Raw genomic sequence first — 6,727 nt, 5'->3', positions numbered from 1 at the left:
TCCTCTTTCCAGGTCTCCATGGTGGAGATGAGGTCGGTCATGTGGCTCAGCTTTAATGTTTGCTGACTCCTGAAAGATAGATCGATCAATAGAAAGATAGATAAATAGATACTTTATTCATCCCCAAAGCATATTTACAAGTTCCAGCATATTCCAAGTAAATGGCATGCAATAAATAATGTAAAAGCACAGCAAGTAAAGAATTCAAAGTTAAAAGTAAAAATGTCCACATTTTGAGTGTAAACAGGATTAAAAGTGAAGATGTCCAGTGCAACAGAACGCAAGTTTAAATGTCAAGTGTTCAAATGAGTTTAAATGAGATGTCCAGAGTTTAACTGTCCAGTGCAAACAGAATGCAAGTGAAGGTGCATGTTGAACAGAGTGTTGTACAGATTTCATTCAGAACATTGAGGAATGTTGACATTAATGTTTAACGTTCCCTGAGTGGAGTTAAAGAGCCGCATGGCATGGGGGAGGAACGACTTCCTCAGTCTGTCAGTGCAGCAGGACAGTGACAGCAGCCTGTCACTGAAGCTGCTCCTCTGCCACAGATGTCAGGCTGTCCAGCTCTGTGCCCACCACAGAGTTCACCTTCCTCACCAGTTTGTCCAGACGTGTAGCGTCACTCTGTTTGATGCTGCCTCCCCAGCGCACTGCTGCGTAGAAGAGGGCACTTGCTACCAAAGTCAGGTGCAACATCTGCAGCATCTTTTTGCAGATGTTGAAGGGCACCAGCCTTCTGAGGAAGTACAGTCTGCTCTGTCCTCTCCTGCACAGAGCATCTGTGTTGGCAGTCCAGTCCATTTTGTCATCCAGCTGCACTCCCAGGTATTTGTAGGTCCGTACAATCTCCATACAGTCCCCTTTGATGGTCACAGGCTCCGGATGAGGCCTGGGTCTCCTGAAGTCCACCACCATCTCCCTGGTCTTGGTGGTGTTGAGGTGCAGGTGGTTGGAGTGGCACCATGTGACAAAGTCCTGGATCAGCGTCCTGTACTCCTCCTCCTGTCCACTCCTGATGCAGCCCACGATAGCAGTGTCATCTGCAAACTTTTGCACGTGGCAGGACACTGAGTTGTATTGGAAGTCAGATGTGTACAGGGTGAACAGGACAGGAGAGAGCACGGTCCCCTGCGGTGCGACTGTGCTGCAAACCACGGTGTCAGATCTGCAGTCCCCCAGTCTCACATACTGAGGTCTGTCTGTCAGATAGACTGTAATCAAGACCACCAGGTGTGAGCCTGCTCCCATCTCTGTCAGTTTATCTCTGAGGAGCAGATAACTCTGATTGTCATGTTGGGTTTTTTAAGTCAGAAGAAACTCACAGTTTCTAAAATGCTGCTTTAAGTTAAATATGCAGAATTAAATTTTAACAACAAAACAGTTGGTAGAAAATCATCACTGACTGCCACAAACATTCAACAGTATTATTTTACGAAGCATAAAAATCTGCTTTTACAGCTACATTCAAAAGATTCAAATCCACGTTGCCTTGAGTGTGTTGAGAGCAGAGAGATGATTTCCATAGAGAGGAGGCTTTGCATGGTCAGCTGATCCTCCAGTGAACTGAGAAGGTTTATAGTCCTGTGAGTTCAACACTGCAGGACTCACATCTGTCAGTCAACAGAGCAGAAAGCACGAGCACCATGACTCTCATCACCATCCTCATCTGGACGCTGGCCTGCTGCTGTTTCACAGGTTGATTCTCTCAGCAACATTTCAAACATGATGTGCTGCCTTTTCTCTCATTTCTTTGTGCTGATAAATGAATGATTTGTTTTTGTCTGCAGGATGCAGCGGTCAGGTGACTGTGACTCAGCCTCCAGTAGTGACACCGACTGCAGGATCCACTGTCACTCTCACCTGTAAAACCAGCACACCTGTTTATAGATGGTCTGATGGTGAGGCTATGTTCTGGTATCAACAGAAATCTGGACATCCTCCAAAGCTCCTGATAAAATTTGCAAGCACACGAATTTCGGGAACACCAGCTCGGTTTAGTGGCAGTGGAAGCAGCTCCGACTTCACTTTGACCATCAATGGAGTTCAGACTGAAGATGCAGCAGTTTATTACTGTCAGAGTTACCACTATATAAACAGTGCTGATGTGTTCACACAGTGATTTGTAGCTGTACAAAAACCTCCCTCAGTCAGACTGCAGAGACTGAGCTGTTACAGCAGGAAGCGACTGCAGCTGCTGAAGAGGAAGAGACTCTGACACAGAGCACTGAACACAGAGCTGACAGTAATCTCACCAAGGACAAACTACACATTCACACTCATATAATGGTGTATTCATCTTTGTAGTGACTAGGCCTTGCCTACTGGACACCAAAAAGTAAAAGTCGTTGAGAGGCTGAGTTAGGGCCTTGTTTGACGGTCTTCCAAAGAAAGATAAGCTGAGATCATAAATACATCCATAACTTTTATTATAGGAAAACAATAAACTCAGAATAACATGGCGATAATACACTCAAAATAATTCAGAGCATTCAAACAGAATTTAAAACAGCGGTCAACAAAAAGTACGGCGACCCACTCACCCCCTCTCTCACTCACTGTGTTTATCTGCCACACAGGTTAAGGTGTTTATCTAACTTACCACATATCACTGCCACATCCATGTGACCTATCACAATCATTGTAATTGTTAAATAACAAATAAACAATAAAAAATAACCAAAATAGCAAATACATAAACCATAACAACATTATCTATTTACACTCAATCCATTCACAGCTCCTCCAATCTTTTTAACATACTTTTATATTTATTCCATGTCACCAAGTCACTGCTATAATATCCAGCAGCCCACAGATTGTTGTGCCAGTCGAAATTATGAAAAAAAAATCTTGTAAAATATTTCCATGTGAAGCTACAGCCAATAACCCGTTAGCTTAGTGAAGCACAAATAATCACCAAAGGGGGGAATCTTCTAGACTGGCTCTGTCTAAGGGTCACACCTCTTCCCAATGGGAATCTCTTAATTACTGACACTTACAGATGTTGATGGAATGATTTACTTGCCCATCAACAGGCTAGCTGTTTCCCCCTGCTTCCAGTTTTTATGCTAAGATAAGCTAACTGGTTCCTGGCTTTAGCATCATTTTTACTATACAAACATGAGATGATTAGACATATCATGGCCATCCAAGCTGGTGTGGCTTGTAGTTTTGATCATATGTCATGATCTTATGGATCATACCTCAAAAAGTCACACCCCCACTTCCCGATTGTATTGGTTTGTTCCACATCTTGTAGGTTGAAATGATTCACAACAGCAGGTCTGGATGGATCAGTGTGTTTCACATCAGTGCTGGAAGAGATGATGGTTGTGCTGAGTTGCTGAGGTGCTTAATGCAGCATCAAACCCTTTTTCACACAGGTGCAAATGAAATGCAGTTACTTCAACACACCTCAGTGTACTTGACAAATACAGGTATAGTTTGCTTTGTGGGGACCATTTAAAGTTAGTTGCCATCCCCAAAACCAGGTGTTTAACCTTTTGGCTCCTTAGCTAATCGTGATCTGTGGTAGATGATCATTGCAGTCGAGGCAGAAAGGACTCTGAGGAGAACTGGAGGAGAGTCAGGGATTCCTTTTGTGGTCTTGAAGACAGATGTTGAGGTGGAATTAAAAATCTTGCCCTTGACTATTACTGCTCTCTCTGGTTATATGAGTGGTTGCAGGTTATATATATATACTTAGGCTGGTGGTGATGATGGATCTTTCAAGCAGCCTGAGTAGTTTGGACAACAGGTCACGTTTGCTGCTGAGTTTGAGTGTTTATTGACAATGGAGGAGACACTGCTGTGTGAGGTCAGCACAGTCTTGTCTGCTGCTTCCTGCTGTGTTTGAAAATACAGTTATTACATTCAGGTCATTTTCAATAATCAGAACAGCATAAATACTTAACATCAAGATTTGTAAATACAGTGTTCATCCAAATATAAAGTGGGAGATTACTGAGGTCAAAAAACTGATTGAGTGAAGTTTTAAAATCATCACCGCAAATCTCCAGTCAGCTCACATTGAGTTTAGTGTTGATCCAGTCTGCCAGCAGGGGGTGCTATAGATATGTTAATAAGGAGAACAAAAAGAAGTGACAAGGAGATTGTTGACAATGAAGAGACGAAACATAAAGAAGAAAATAAAGTCGAGATTTTCTAGATGGACCTTTAATGTCTGAATGATGGTCAAGATGATGAAGTTTGGCTCCACCTCACCTCTGCTGTGTCTGTTTCACATGAACAGGTGTGTGTTTGCCTTCTTCACTATATTTGCATGACTTTGATGCATCACTGCTCCTCACACTTTAAGTTCTTGTGTCACAGAGAGTCTGAACTGTTTTCATGCACTCACACTGAAAACTGCATCAGGATGATGTTGCCAATAACTCTGATTGTCATGTTGGGTTTTCTGAGTCAGGGTGAGAGATTTTCAACATGTTCAGAGTAAATTCAGTCGCTTCTCTCGTCTTTACTTTTGCTTTGAACATGTTTGTTGTTGTCTTCTTTTAAAACCTGAGCTGCTGCTTCAGATACCTTTAAATATGTTTTTCTTTCCTCATTTCAGAGTCTTCTGCCAACAAGTTTCTGACTCAGACTGACAAATTCAAGTCAGTTAGTCTTGGAGGGACTGTGACCATCAGCGCCACAGGGAGTTCAGATATTGGTTATGATCTCAGTTGGTACCTTCAGAAACCTGGACAGGCTCCCAAACTTCTTATATACAGAGCCTCAACTCACTTCTCAGAAACTCCGTCTCGATTCAGTGGCAGTAGATCTGGTTCTCACTACACTCTGACCATCAGTGGTGTTCAGGCTGAAGATGCTGGAGATTACTACTGTCTTGGTGACCATGGTTATGGAGTGTTCACACAGTGATTCAGAGCCGTACAAAAACCTCCTTCAGTTGGACTGAAGTGAAAACGACCTTCTGCAGGTGCAGAGGGTTGATGAAGAGACTGATGATGAGGATAACTGGTCCAGTGAACACAACACAAGAGTCATCAAGCAGAACCACAATGAATCTAAATAAAACTGAAACGCTCAGTTTCTAAAATGCAGCTTTAAGTTAAATTTGAAGAATAACATTTCATCTTTTCAAGAAAACAGTTGATGTGAGAAAATATCCACTAAGAGTAACAAACATCCAACAGTATTAACACAAATAGTTTTATATTAAGAAGGATAAACAATCTGCTTTTACAGCTACATTCAAACATTTTAAATCCACGTTACCTTGAGTGGGTTGAGAGCAGAGAGATGATTTCCATAGAGAGGAGGCTTTGCATGGTCAGCTGATCCTCCAGTGAACTGAGAAGGTTTATAGTCCTGTGAGTTCAACACTGCAGGACTCACATCTGTCAGTCAACACAGCAGAAAGCACAAGCAGCATGACTCTCATCACCATCCTCATCTGGACGCTGGCCTGCTGCTGTTTCACAGGTTGATTCTCTCAGCAACATTTCAAACATGATGTGCTGCCTTTTCTCTCATTTCTTTGTGCTGATAAATGAATGATTTGTTTTTGTCTGCAGGATGCAGCGGTCAGGTGACTGTGACTCAGCCTCCAGTAGTGACATCGACTGCAGGATCCACTGTCACGCTCACCTGTAAAACCAGCAAACCTGTTTATAAAGACGGTGCTGGAGAGTATTTGCACTGGTATCAACAGAAATCTGGACAGCCTCCAAAGCTCCTCATAAAACTTGTAAGCACACGACTTTCAGGAACACCAGCTCGGTTTAGTGGCAGTGGAAGCAGCTCCGACTTCACTTTGACCATCAGTGGAGTTCAGACGGAAGATGCAGCAGTTTATTACTGTCAGAGTCTCCATTACATAAACAGTGCTTGGGTGTACACACAGTGATTTGTAGCTGTACAAAAACCTCCCTCAGTCAGACTGCAGAGACACTGAGCTGTTACAGCAGGAAGCGACTGCAGCTGCTGAAGAGGAAGAGACTCTGACACAGAGCACTGAACACAGAGCTGACCGTAACCTCACCAAGCACAAACTACACATTTATATCATACATTTTTCCTATTTCAATAACTGTGATCATCAGCATCTCTTGCATTTCCATTTCAGAGACAGGTGAGAGTAACACACCTGAGCACGTGAAAAACAGGAGAATCGAGAGTCAGGAAGGCAGGTAAGCAGGCAAGGGAAGAAAGCAGATTTGAATCTTTGGTGATTTCAGTGTTCAGCTGAATGAGGCCTCTGAAGCTCTCAGTAAAGCCTTTCTGGCTCTTCTTGATGCTTTTGGTTTCACTCAGCTCGGACATGAACCTGCTCACTGCAGCGGTAACATCCTGGACTGGATTCTCTCATGCAGGATGGAGGTTTCTGATCTGACTGTCTCTCCTGTCACATGAGTGATGTCACATCAGTTTCTAATTAAATTCAAATCTTCATCCTCCAGGAGCTTCAGTCTGTCCTCTTGTCTCTCTCTCTGAGTCTGTCCTCTTTCCAGGTCTCCATGGTGGAGAGGTGGTTGGTCATGTGCCTCAGCTATTATCTGTTTGGTGACACCTGAAAATTCTTTGATGTCCTCCCACATCCACTTCCTTCATAGATTCTTCATAGATTGTTAAACATATTATGTTTGTGAACAACAGATCCAGGAAATGTTTGGCAAAGCACATGGCAAACAGTTCTACTGAATCTTGAATCCAGAACAGTCAAGGCTGGAGACGTAGTCAGAGACACAAAGCAAAGGTG

The sequence above is a fragment of the Chaetodon trifascialis genome, chromosome 14 (assembly GCF_039877785.1).
Source record: "Chaetodon trifascialis isolate fChaTrf1 chromosome 14, fChaTrf1.hap1, whole genome shotgun sequence".
Classification (NCBI taxonomy): Eukaryota; Metazoa; Chordata; class Actinopteri; order Chaetodontiformes; family Chaetodontidae; genus Chaetodon; species Chaetodon trifascialis.
Note: the sequence above shows the minus strand (reverse complement) of the source record.